Here is a 12,975-nt window from a genome sequence, read left to right as displayed (position 1 = left end):
GCTTGCCTAATATGTCTGTTTATCCAAAAGGAAGTATAGAGGGAGAGCTAGATAGATAGCATTGCATTACATTACATGGCAATGCAATGCACAGTTGCTGAAGTTGAACCAAAATGAGCTTGTCATCTGGCTTCTGCAACTTTTAACATGAAAAATCCAATGAGGAGAAGAAAAGCAAAGCCAAAGAGTCCATCCCAAAATCCGACAAACAAGCCAAATGAACAAAAAGCATTGAATTCAATTCTTTCTGATTTTAGAAACTGCATTAAAGAAGGGGTGCACCGGTCCTGGAGATACTGCAATACCAGGTCAATGCGTGGAGTGGACAGAGCAAGCTCTTTTTCCATCTCCCTGTTCTAAAAATCCATTTAATATATGGTCCCCAGATAGGGGACGTATCAGATATTAAACTGATAAGAACAGATACTACACTTGATCTTAGCCAAAAGGCCGAGAAGCGATAACCAGAATTGGTTTCCGACTACGGTGCCACCCAAGGATTCTGAAAAGTCCATTTGTGGAGATGGCCACCTGGACTCCCGTTAAGAAGACATGCTGTCAACCTCTAGATCCCTCACATGCCTGCACTTTTCGGCTTGCTGCTGCTGCAATCCACGCGTTTTAGATCTGCATAACTCCACCTCTTTTAGCACAGTACCCTCAACCCCCGGCTGTTCCCACCCGCCTCAACACCGTTGGAAGGGAGGAGAACCAATTAAGGCGGGGGGGGGGGGGGTGGAACGAGCAGCTGTCTACCCTTAGCAGGAGGGTTGCTGATTAATTACCTCTCCTGCTGCTGCTGCTGCTGGCTGTCCAGCAGCAGACTGAAGGTGGCTGCTGCTGTGCGCAGGTATATAAAGGCTCAGAGCCTATTATGACACGCGCAGCCAGCGTTCCATTGCCACATTCCGTCTACTGCAGGCGGGATACCTGGATGGCTGAATGTCACTGAGAAGCTCACAGAGACCGCCATAAGTAACAGTTTAAAAAAATGCCACAGACTAATCAACCAAACTTTTTGGGTTGGTTTCTCTTTTATAGTCTGCAGGCATTAAATGAAAGAAGTCAGTGTTCCAGCAGAGGGAGACAACGTTTCAGAAAAGGCATTGTAGCAAACCAAAAAAGAAATTTTAAGCGCAGCAGAGTAACCAGCTCACATACCTGTTAGCTCAGGTGAGTTTAAAAGGCTGCTGTTGATAACAAGGGCATTTGCTAAATAGATGGTGTGTGTGCAACAATATACTGAAAGGTCAATTATATTGTGCAGCTTATCTCACCACCTGTAGTTATTTAGGTGAAAGCTCCAAAATGCTTGCCTAATATGTCTGTTTATCCAAAAGGAAGTATAGAGGGAGAGCTAGATAGATAGCATTGCATTACATTACATGGCAATGCAATGCACAGTTGCTGAAGTTGAACCAAAATGAGCTTGTCATCTGGCTTCTGCAACTTTTAACATGAAAAATCCAATGAGGAGAAGAAAAGCAAAGCCAAAGAGTCCATCCCAAAATCCGACAAACAAGCCAAATGAACAAAAAGCATTGAATTCAATTCTTTCTGATTTTAGAAACTGCATTAAAGAAGGGGTGCACCGGTCCTGGAGATACTGCAATACCAGGTCAATGCGTGGAGTGGACAGAGCAAGCTCTTTTTCCATCTCCCTGTTCTAAAAATCCATTTAATATATGGTCCCCAGATAGGGGACGTATCAGATATTAAACTGATAAGAACAGATACTACACTTGATCTTAGCCAAAAGGCCGAGAAGCGATAACCAGAATTGGTTTCCGACTACGGTGCCACCCAAGGATTCTGAAAAGTCCATTTGTGGAGATGGCCACCTGGACTCCCGTTAAGAAGACATGCTGTCAACCTCTAGATCCCTCACATGCCTGCACTTTTCGGCTTGCTGCTGCTGCAATCCACGCGTTTTAGATCTGCATAACTCCACCTCTTTTAGCACAGTACCCTCAACCCCCGGCTGTTCCCACCCGCCTCAACACCGTTGGAAGGGAGGAGAACCAATTAAGGCGGGGGGGGGGGTGGAACGAGCAGCTGTCTACCCTTAGCAGGAGGGTTGCTGATTAATTACCTCTCCTGCTGCTGCTGCTGCTGCTGGCTGTCCAGCAGCAGACTGAAGGTGGCTGCTGCTGTGCGCAGGTATATAAAGGCTCAGAGCCTATTATGACATGCGCAGCCAGCGTTCCATTGCCACATTCCGTCTACTGCAGGCGGGATACCTGGATGGCTGAATGTCACTGAGAAGCTCACAGAGACCGCCATAAGCAACAGTTTAAAAGAATGCCACAGACTAATCAACCAAACTTTTTGGGTTGGTTTCTCTTTTATAGTCTGCAGGCATTAAATGAAAGAAGTCAGTGTTCCAGCAGAGGGAGACAACGTTTCAGAAAAGGCATTGTAGCAAACCAAAAAAGAAATTTTAAGCGCAGCAGAGTAACCAGCTCACATACCTTTTAGCTCAGGTGAGTTTAAAAGGCTGCTGTTGATAACAAGGGCATTTGCTAAATAGATGGTGTGTGTGCAACAATATACTGAAAGGTCAATTATATTGTGCAGCTTATCTCACCACCTGTAGTTATTTAGGTGAAAGCTCCAAAATGCTTGCCTAATATGTCTGTTTATCCAAAAGGAAGTATAGAGGGAGAGCTAGATAGATAGCATTGCATTACATTACATGGCAATGCAATGCACAGTTGCTGAAGTTGAACCAAAATGAGCTTGTCATCTGGCTTCTGCAACTTTTAACATGAAAAATCCAATGAGGAGAAGAAAAGCAAAGCCAAAGAGTCCATCCCAAAATCCGACAAACAAGCCAAATGAACAAAAAGCATTGAATTCAATTCTTTCTGATTTTAGAAACTGCATTAAAGAAGGGGTGCACCGGTCCTGGAGATACTGCAATACCAGGTCAATGCGTGGAGTGGACAGAGCAAGCTCTTTTTCCATCTCCCTGTTCTAAAAATCCATTTAATATATGGTCCCCAGATAGGGGACGTATCAGATATTAAACTGATAAGAACAGATACTACACTTGATCTTAGCCAAAAGGCCGAGAAGCGATAACCAGAATTGGTTTCCGACTACGGTGCCACCCAAGGATTCTGAAAAGTCCATTTGTGGAGATGGCCACCTGGACTCCCGTTAAGAAGACATGCTGTCAACCTCTAGATCCCTCACATGCCTGCACTTTTCGGCTTGCTGCTGCTGCAATCCACGCGTTTTAGATCTGCATAACTCCACCTCTTTTAGCACAGTACCCTCAACCCCCGGCTGTTCCCACCCACCTCAACACCGTTGGAAGGGAGGAGAACCAATTAAGGCGGGGGGGGGGTGGAACGAGCAGCTGTCTACCCTTAGCAGGAGGGTTGCTGATTAATTACCTCTCCTGCTGCTGCTGCTGCTGCTGGCTGTCCAGCAGCAGACTGAAGGTGGCTGCTGCTGTGCGCAGGTATATAAAGGCTCAGAGCCTATTATGACACGCGCAGCCAGCGTTCCATTGCCACATTCCGTCTACTGCAGGCGGGATACCTGGATGGCTGAATGTCACTGAGAAGCTCACAGAGACCGCCATAAGCAACAGTTTAAAAGAATGCCACAGACTAATCAACCAAACTTTTTGGGTTGGTTTCTCTTTTATAGTCTGCAGGCATTAAATGAAAGAAGTCAGTGTTCCAGCAGAGGGAGACAACGTTTCAGAAAAGGCATTGTAGCAAACCAAAAAAGAAATTTTAAGCGCAGCAGAGTAACCAGCTCACATACCTGTTAGCTCAGGTGAGTTTAAAAGGCTGCTGTTGATAACAAGGGCATTTGCTAAATAGATGGTGTGTGTGCAACAATATACTGAAAGGTCAATTATATTGTGCAGCTTATCTCACCACCTGTAGTTATTTAGGTGAAAGCTCCAAAATGCTTGCCTAATATGTCTGTTTATCCAAAAGGAAGTATAGAGGGAGAGCTAGATAGATAGCATTGCATTACATTACATGGCAATGCAATGCACAGTTGCTGAAGTTGAACCAAAATGAGCTTGTCATCTGGCTTCTGCAACTTTTAACATGAAAAATCCAATGAGGAGAAGAAAAGCAAAGCCAAAGAGTCCATCCCAAAATCCGACAAACAAGCCAAATGAACAAAAAGCATTGAATTCAATTCTTTCTGATTTTAGAAACCGCATTAAAGAAGGGGTGCACCGGTCCTGGAGATACTGCAATACCAGGTCAATGCGTGGAGTGGACAGAGCAAGCTCTTTTTCCATCTCCCTGTTCTAAAAATCCATTTAATATATGGTCCCCAGATAGGGGACGTATCAGATATTAAACTGATAAGAACAGATACTACACTTGATCTTAGCCAAAAGGCCGAGAAGCGATAACCAGAATTGGTTTCCGACTACGGTGCCACCCAAGGATTCTGAAAAGTCCATTTGTGGAGATGGCCACCTGGACTCCCGTTAAGAAGACATGCTGTCAACCTCTAGATCCCTCACATGCCTGCACTTTTCGGCTTGCTGCTGCTGCAATCCACGCGTTTTAGATCTGCATAACTCCACCTCTTTTAGCACAGTACCCTCAACCCCCGGCTGTTAACACCCGCCTCAACACCGTTGGAAGGGAGGAGAACCAATTAAGGCGGGGGGGGGGTGGAACGAGCAGCTGTCTACCCTTAGCAGGAGGGTTGCTGATTAATTACCTCTCCTGCTGCTGCTGCTGCTGCTGGCTGTCCAGCAGCAGACTGAAGGTGGCTGCTGCTGTGCGCAGGTATATAAAGGCTCAGAGCCTATTATGACACGCGCAGCCAGCGTTCCATTGCCACATTCCGTCTACTGCAGGCGGGATACCTGGATGGCTGAATGTCACTGAGAAGCTCACAGAGACCGCCATAAGCAACAGTTTAAAAGAATGCCACAGACTAATCAACCAAACTTTTTGGGTTGGTTTCTCTTTTATAGTCTGCAGGCATTAAATGAAAGAAGTCAGTGTTCCAGCAGAGGGAGACAACGTTTCAGAAAAGGCATTGTAGCAAACCAAAAAAGAAATTTTAAGCGCAGCAGAGTAACCAGCTCACATACCTGTTAGCTCAGGTGAGTTTAAAAGGCTGCTGTTGATAACAAGGGCATTTGCTAAATAGATGGTGTGTGTGCAACAATATACTGAAAGGTCAATTATATTGTGCAGCTTATCTCACCACCTGTAGTTATTTAGGTGAAAGCTCCAAAATGCTTGCCTAATATGTCTGTTTATCCAAAAGGAAGTATAGAGGGAGAGCTAGATAGATAGCATTGCATTACATTACATGGCAATGCAATGCACAGTTGCTGAAGTTGAACCAAAATGAGCTTGTCATCTGGCTTCTGCAACTTTTAACATGAAAAATCCAATGAGGAGAAGAAAAGCAAAGCCAAAGAGTCCATCCCAAAATCCGACAAACAAGCCAAATGAACAAAAAGCATTGAATTCAATTCTTTCTGATTTTAGAAACTGCATTAAAGAAGGGGTGCACCGGTCCTGGAGATACTGCAATACCAGGTCAATGCGTGGAGTGGACAGAGCAAGCTCTTTTTCCATCTCCCTGTTCTAAAAATCCATTTAATATATGGTCCCCAGATAGGGGACGTATCAGATATTAAACTGATAAGAACAGATACTACACTTGATCTTAGCCAAAAGGCCGAGAAGCGATAACCAGAATTGGTTTCCGACTACGGTGCCACCCAAGGATTCTGAAAAGTCCATTTGTGGAGATGGCCACCTGGACTCCCGTTAAGAAGACATGCTGTCAACCTCTAGATCCCTCACATGCCTGCACTTTTCGGCTTGCTGCTGCTGCAATCCACGCGTTTTAGATCTGCATAACTCCACCTCTTTTAGCACAGTACCCTCAACCCCCGGCTGTTCCCACCCGCCTCAACACCGTTGGAAGGGAGGAGAACCAATTAAGGCGGGGGGGGGGTGGAACGAGCAGCTGTCTACCCTTAGCAGGAGGGTTGCTGATTAATTACCTCTCCTGCTGCTGCTGCTGGCTGTCCAGCAGCAGACTGAAGGTGGCTGCTGCTGTGCGCAGGTATATAAAGGCTCAGAGCCTATTATGACACGCGCAGCCAGCGTTCCATTGCCACATTCCGTCTACTGCAGGCGGGATACCTGGATGGCTGAATGTCACTGAGAAGCTCACAGAGACCGCCATAAGCAACAGTTTAAAAGAATGCCACAGACTAATCAACCAAACTTTTTGGGTTGGTTTCTCTTTTATAGTCTGCAGGCATTAAATGAAAGAAGTCAGTGTTCCAGCAGAGGGAGACAACGTTTCAGAAAAGGCATTGTAGCAAACCAAAAAAGAAATTTTAAGCGCAGCAGAGTAACCAGCTCACATACCTGTTAGCTCAGGTGAGTTTAAAAGGCTGCTGTTGATAACAAGGGCATTTGCTAAATAGATGGTGTGTGTGCAACAATATACTGAAAGGTCAATTATATTGTGCAGCTTATCTCACCACCTGTAGTTATTTAGGTGAAAGCTCCAAAATGCTTGCCTAATATGTCTGTTTATCCAAAAGGAAGTATAGAGGGAGAGCTAGATAGATAGCATTGCATTACATTACATGGCAATGCAATGCACAGTTGCTGAAGTTGAACCAAAATGAGCTTGTCATCTGGCTTCTGCAACTTTTAACATGAAAAATCCAATGAGGAGAAGAAAAGCAAAGCCAAAGAGTCCATCCCAAAATCCGACAAACAAGCCAAATGAACAAAAAGCATTGAATTCAATTCTTTCTGATTTTAGAAACTGCATTAAAGAAGGGGTGCACCGGTCCTGGAGATACTGCAATACCAGGTCAATGCATGGAGTGGACAGAGCAAGCTCTTTTTCCATCTCCCTGTTCTAAAAATCCATTTAATATATGGTCCCCAGATAGGGGACGTATCAGATATTAAACTGATAAGAACAGATACTACACTTGATCTTAGCCAAAAGGCCGAGAAGCGATAACCAGAATTGGTTTCCGACTACGGTGCCACCCAAGGATTCTGAAAAGTCCATTTGTGGAGATGGCCACCTGGACTCCCGTTAAGAAGACATGCTGTCAACCTCTAGATCCCTCACATGCCTGCACTTTTCGGCTTGCTGCTGCTGCAATCCACGCGTTTTAGATCTGCATAACTCCACCTCTTTTAGCACAGTACCCTCAACCCCCGGCTGTTCCCACCCGCCTCAACACCGTTGGAAGGGAGGAGAACCAATTAAGGCGGGGGGGGGGGTGGAACGAGCAGCTGTCTACCCTTAGCAGGAGGGTTGCTGATTAATTACCTCTCCTGCTGCTGCTGCTGCTGCTGGCTGTCCAGCAGCAGACTGAAGGTGGCTGCTGCTGTGCGCAGGTATATAAAGGCTCAGAGCCTATTATGACACGCGCAGCCAGCGTTCCATTGCCACATTCCGTCTACTGCAGGCGGGATACCTGGATGGCTGAATGTCACTGAGAAGCTCACAGAGACCGCCATAAGCAACAGTTTAAAAGAATGCCACAGACTAATCAACCAAACTTTTTGGGTTGGTTTCTCTTTTATAGTCTGCAGGCATTAAATGAAAGAAGTCAGTGTTCCAGCAGAGGGAGACAACGTTTCAGAAAAGGCATTGTAGCAAACCAAAAAAGAAATTTTAAGCGCAGCAGAGAAACCAGCTCACATACCTGTTAGCTCAGGTGAGTTTAAAAGGCTGCTGTTGATAACAAGGGCATTTGCTAAATAGATGGTGTGTGTGCAACAATATACTGAAAGGTCAATTATATTGTGCAGCTTATCTCACCACCTGTAGTTATTTAGGTGAAAGCTCCAAAATGCTTGCCTAATATGTCTGTTTATCCAAAAGGAAGTATAGAGGGAGAGCTAGATAGATAGCATTGCATTACATTACATGGCAATGCAATGCACAGTTGCTGAAGTTGAACCAAAATGAGCTTGTCATCTGGCTTCTGCAACTTTTAACATGAAAAATCCAATGAGGAGAAGAAAAGCAAAGCCAAAGAGTCCATCCCAAAATCCGACAAACAAGCCAAATGAACAAAAAGCATTGAATTCAATTCTTTCTGATTTTAGAAACTGCATTAAAGAAGGGGTGCACCGGTCCTGGAGATACTGCAATACCAGGTCAATGCGTGGAGTGGACAGAGCAAGCTCTTTTTCCATCTCCCTGTTCTAAAAATCCATTTAATATATGGTCCCCAGATAGGGGACGTTTCAGATATTAAACTGATAAGAACAGATACTACACTTGATCTTAGCCAAAAGGCCGAGAAGCGATAACCAGAATTGGTTTCCGACTACGGTGCCACCCAAGGATTCTGAAAAGTCCATTTGTGGAGATGGCCACCTGGACTCCCGTTAAGAAGACATGCTGTCAACCTCTAGATCCCTCACATGCCTGCACTTTTCGGCTTGCTGCTGCTGCAATCCACGCGTTTAGATCTGCATAACTCCACCTCTTTTAGCACAGTACCCTCAACCCCCGGCTGTTCCCACCCGCCTCAACACCGTTGGAAGGGAGGAGAACCAATTAAGGCGGGGGGGGGGTGGAACGAGCAGCTGTCTACCCTTAGCAGGAGGGTTGCTGATTAATTACCTCTCCTGCTGCTGCTGCTGCTGCTGCTGGCTGTCCAGCAGCAGACTGAAGGTGGCTGCTGCTGTGCGCAGGTATATAAAGGCTCAGAGCCTATTATGACACGCGCAGCCAGCGTTCCATTGCCACATTCCGTCTACTGCAGGCGGGATACCTGGATGGCTGAATGTCACTGAGAAGCTCACAGAGACCGCCATAAGCAACAGTTTAAAAGAATGCCACAGACTAATCAACCAAACTTTTTGGGTTGGTTTCTCTTTTATAGTCTGCAGGCATTAAATGAAAGAAGTCAGTGTTCCAGCAGAGGGAGACAACGTTTCAGAAAAGGCATTGTAGCAAACCAAAAAAGAAATTTTAAGCGCAGCAGAGTAACCAGCTCACATACCTGTTAGCTCAGGTGAGTTTAAAAGGCTGCTGTTGATAACAAGGGCATTTGCTAAATAGATGGTGTGTGTGCAACAATATACTGAAAGGTCAATTATATTGTGCAGCTTATCTCACCACCTGTAGTTATTTAGGTGAAAGCTCCAAAATGCTTGCCTAATATGTCTGTTTATCCAAAAGGAAGTATAGAGGGAGAGCTAGATAGATAGCATTGCATTACATTACATGGCAATGCAATGCACAGTTGCTGAAGTTGAACCAAAATGAGCTTGTCATCTGGCTTCTGCAACTTTTTACATGAAAAATCCAATGAGGAGAAGAAAAGCAAAGCCAAAGAGTCCATCCCAAAATCCGACAAACAAGCCAAATGAACAAAAAGCATTGAATTCAATTCTTTCTGATTTTAGAAACTGCATTAAAGAAGGGGTGCACCGGTCATGGAGATACTGCAATACCAGGTCAATGCGTGGAGTGGACAGAGCAAGCTCTTTTTCCATCTCCCTGTTCTAAAAATCCATTTAATATATGGTCCCCAGATAGGGGACGTATCAGATATTAAACTGATAAGAACAGATACTACACTTGATCTTAGCCAAGAGGCCGAGAAGCGATAACCAGAATTGGTTTCCGACTACGGTGCCACCCAAGGATTCTGAAAAGTCCATTTGTGGAGATGGGCACCTGGACTCCCGTTAAGAAGACATGCTGTCAACCTCTAGATCCCTCACATGCCTGCACTTTTCGGCTTGCTGCTGCTGCAATCCACGCGTTTTAGATCTGCATAACTCCACCTCTTTTAGCACAGTACCCTCAACCCCCGGCTGTTCCCACCCGCCTCAACACCGTTGGAAGGGAGGAGAACCAATTAAGGCGGGGGGGGGGGGTGGAACGAGCAGCTGTCTACCCTTAGCAGGAGGGTTGCTGATTAATTACCTCTCCTGCTGCTGCTGCTGCTGCTGGCTGTCCAGCAGCAGACTGAAGGTGGCTGCTGCTGTGCGCAGGTATATAAAGGCTCAGAGCCTATTATGACACGCGCAGCCAGCGTTCCATTGCCACATTCCGTCTACTGCAGGCGGGATACCTGGATGGCTGAATGTCACTGAGAAGCTCACAGAGACTGCCATAAGCAACAGTTTAAAAGAATGCCACAGACTAATCAACCAAACTTTTTGGGTTGGTTTCTCTTTTATAGTCTGCAGGCATTAAATGAAAGAAGTCAGTGTTCCAGCAGAGGGAGACAACGTTTCAGAAAAGGCATTGTAGCAAACCAAAAAAGAAATTTTAAGCGCAGCAGAGAAACCAGCTCACATACCTGTTAGCTCAGGTGAGTTTAAAAGGCTGCTGTTGATAACAAGGGCATTTGCTAAATAGATGGTGTGTGTGCAACAATATACTGAAAGGTCAATTATATTGTGCAGCTTATCTCACCACCTGTAGTTATTTAGGTGAAAGCTCCAAAATGCTTGCCTAATATGTCTGTTTATCCAAAAGGAAGTATAGAGGGAGAGCTAGATAGATAGCATTGCATTACATTACATGGCAATGCAATGCACAGTTGCTGAAGTTGAACCAAAATGAGCTTGTCATCTGGCTTCTGCAACTTTTAACATGAAAAATCCAATGAGGAGAAGAAAAGCAAAGCCAAAGAGTCCATCCCAAAATCCGACAAACAAGCCAAATGAACAAAAAGCATTGAATTCAATTCTTTCTGATTTTAGAAACTGCATTAAAGAAGGGGTGCACCGGTCCTGGAGATACTGCAATACCAGGTCAATGCGTGGAGTGGACAGAGCAAGCTCTTTTTCCATCTCCCTGTTCTAAAAATCCATTTAATATATGGTCCCCAGATAGGGGACGTATCAGATATTAAACTGATAAGAACAGATACTACACTTGATCTTAGCCAAAAGGCCGAGAAGCGATAACCAGAATTGGTTTCCGACTACGGTGCCACCCAAGGATTCTGAAAAGTCCATTTGTGGAGATGGCCACCTGGACTCCCGTTAAGAAGACATGCTGTCAACCTCTAGATCCCTCACATGCCTGCACTTTTCGGCTTGCTGCTGCTGCAATCCACGCGTTTAGATCTGCATAACTCCACCTCTTTTAGCACAGTACCCTCAACCCCCGGCTGTTCCCACCCGCCTCAACACCGTTGGAAGGGAGGAGAACCAATTAAGGCGGGGGGGGGGGGGTGGAACGAGCAGCTGTCTACCCTTAGCAGGAGGGTTGCTGATTAATTACCTCTCCTGCTGCTGCTGCTGCTGCTGCTGGCTGTCCAGCAGCAGACTGAAGGTGGCTGCTGCTGTGCGCAGGTATATAAAGGCTCAGAGCCTATTATGACACGCGCAGCCAGCGTTCCATTGCCACATTCCGTCTACTGCAGGCGGGATACCTGGATGGCTGAATGTCACTGAGAAGCTCACAGAGACCGCCATAAGCAACAGTTTAAAAGAATGCCACAGACTAATCAACCAAACTTTTTGGGTTGGTTTCTCTTTTATAGTCTGCAGGCATTAAATGAAAGAAGTCAGTGTTCCAGCAGAGGGAGACAACGTTTCAGAAAAGGCATTGTAGCAAACCAAAAAAGAAATTTTAAGCGCAGCAGAGTAACCAGCTCACATACCTGTTAGCTCAGGTGAGTTTAAAAGGCTGCTGTTGATAACAAGGGCATTTGCTAAATAGATGGTGTGTGTGCAACAATATACTGAAAGGTCAATTATATTGTGCAGCTTATCTCACCACCTGTAGTTATTTAGGTGAAAGCTCCAAAATGCTTGCCTAATATGTCTGTTTATCCAAAAGGAAGTATAGAGGGAGAGCTAGATAGATAGCATTGCATTACATTACATGGCAATGCAATGCACAGTTGCTGAAGTTGAACCAAAATGAGCTTGTCATCTGGCTTCTGCAACTTTTAACATGAAAAATCCAATGAGGAGAAGAAAAGCAAAGCCAAAGAGTCCATCCCAAAATCCGACAAACAAGCCAAATGAACAAAAAGCATTGAATTCAATTCTTTCTGATTTTAGAAACTGCATTAAAGAAGGGGTGCACCGGTCCTGGAGATACTGCAATACCAGGTCAATGCGTGGAGTGGACAGAGCAAGCTCTTTTTCCATCTCCCTGTTCTAAAAATCCATTTAATATATGGTCCCCAGATAGGGGACGTATCAGATATTAAACTGATAAGAACAGATACTACACTTGATCTTAGCCAAAAGGCCGAGAAGCGATAACCAGAATTGGTTTCCGACTACGGTGCCACCCAAGGATTCTGAAAAGTCCATTTGTGGAGATGGCCACCTGGACTCCCGTTAAGAAGACATGCTGTCAACCTCTAGATCCCTCACATGCCTGCACTTTTCGGCTTGCTGCTGCTGCAATCCACGCGTTTAGATCTGCATAACTCCACCTCTTTTAGCACAGTACCCTCAACCCCCGGCTGTTCCCACCCGCCTCAACACCGTTGGAAGGGAGGAGAACCAATTAAGGCGGGGGGGGGGGGGGGTGGAACGAGCAGCTGTCTACCCTTATCAGGAGGGTTGCTGATTAATTACCTCTCCTGCTGCTGCTGCTGCTGCTGGCTGTCCAGCAGCAGACTGAAGGTGGCTGCTGCTGTGCGCAGGTGTATAAAGGCTCAGAGCCTATTATGACACGCGCAGCCAGCGTTCCATTGCCACATTCCGTCTACTGCAGGCGGGATACCTGGATGGCTGAATGTCACTGAGAAGCTCACAGAGACCGCCATAAGCAACAGTTTAAAAGAATGCCACAGACTAATCAACCAAACTTTTTGGGTTGGTTTCTCTTTTATAGTCTGCAGGCATTAAATGAAAGAAGTCAGTGTTCCAGCAGAGGGAGACAACGTTTCAGAAAAGGCATTGTAGCAAACCAAAAAAGAAATTTTAAGCGCAGCAGAGTAACCAGCTCACATACCTGTTAGCTCAGGTGAGTTTAAAA

At 45.5% G+C, this 12,975-nt stretch overlaps 10 non-coding genes across 10 annotated transcripts; all 10 read right to left on the bottom strand.

Annotated features, from left to right (window-relative positions):
• Positions 1-271: 271 nt before the first annotated feature.
• On the bottom strand, positions 272-462 carry LOC141238733 (U2 spliceosomal RNA). Its single transcript, XR_012304183.1, has one exon. It is a non-coding gene; the product is annotated as a U2 spliceosomal RNA (small nuclear RNA).
• A 1,119-nt stretch (positions 463-1,581) lies between these two features.
• LOC141238732 (U2 spliceosomal RNA) lies at positions 1,582-1,772 on the bottom strand. The gene has a single exon (XR_012304182.1). It is a non-coding gene; the product is annotated as a U2 spliceosomal RNA (small nuclear RNA).
• A 1,119-nt stretch (positions 1,773-2,891) lies between these two features.
• Positions 2,892-3,082, bottom strand: LOC141238731 (U2 spliceosomal RNA). Its single transcript, XR_012304181.1, has one exon. It is a non-coding gene; the product is annotated as a U2 spliceosomal RNA (small nuclear RNA).
• Positions 3,083-4,200: 1,118 nt separating this feature from the next.
• On the bottom strand, positions 4,201-4,391 carry LOC141238730 (U2 spliceosomal RNA). Its single transcript, XR_012304180.1, has one exon. It is a non-coding gene; the product is annotated as a U2 spliceosomal RNA (small nuclear RNA).
• Positions 4,392-5,509: 1,118 nt separating this feature from the next.
• Positions 5,510-5,700, bottom strand: LOC141238729 (U2 spliceosomal RNA). Its single transcript, XR_012304179.1, has one exon. It is a non-coding gene; the product is annotated as a U2 spliceosomal RNA (small nuclear RNA).
• A 1,112-nt stretch (positions 5,701-6,812) lies between these two features.
• Positions 6,813-7,003, bottom strand: LOC141238909 (U2 spliceosomal RNA). Its single transcript, XR_012304353.1, has one exon. It is a non-coding gene; the product is annotated as a U2 spliceosomal RNA (small nuclear RNA).
• Positions 7,004-8,122: 1,119 nt separating this feature from the next.
• Positions 8,123-8,313, bottom strand: LOC141239002 (U2 spliceosomal RNA). Its single transcript, XR_012304443.1, has one exon. It is a non-coding gene; the product is annotated as a U2 spliceosomal RNA (small nuclear RNA).
• A 1,120-nt stretch (positions 8,314-9,433) lies between these two features.
• LOC141239008 (U2 spliceosomal RNA) lies at positions 9,434-9,624 on the bottom strand. The gene has a single exon (XR_012304449.1). It is a non-coding gene; the product is annotated as a U2 spliceosomal RNA (small nuclear RNA).
• A 1,120-nt stretch (positions 9,625-10,744) lies between these two features.
• On the bottom strand, positions 10,745-10,935 carry LOC141238728 (U2 spliceosomal RNA). Its single transcript, XR_012304178.1, has one exon. It is a non-coding gene; the product is annotated as a U2 spliceosomal RNA (small nuclear RNA).
• A 1,123-nt stretch (positions 10,936-12,058) lies between these two features.
• Positions 12,059-12,249, bottom strand: LOC141238726 (U2 spliceosomal RNA). Its single transcript, XR_012304176.1, has one exon. It is a non-coding gene; the product is annotated as a U2 spliceosomal RNA (small nuclear RNA).
• Positions 12,250-12,975: the final 726 nt, after the last annotated feature.

This window comes from Phyllobates terribilis, unplaced genomic scaffold (genome assembly GCF_046119375.1).
Source record: "Phyllobates terribilis strain yellow unplaced genomic scaffold, ASM4611937v1 Scaffold_763__1_contigs__length_703860, whole genome shotgun sequence".
Taxonomy (NCBI): Eukaryota; Metazoa; Chordata; class Amphibia; order Anura; family Dendrobatidae; genus Phyllobates; species Phyllobates terribilis.
Note: the sequence above shows the minus strand (reverse complement) of the source record. Positions and strands in the feature narration are given on the sequence as shown.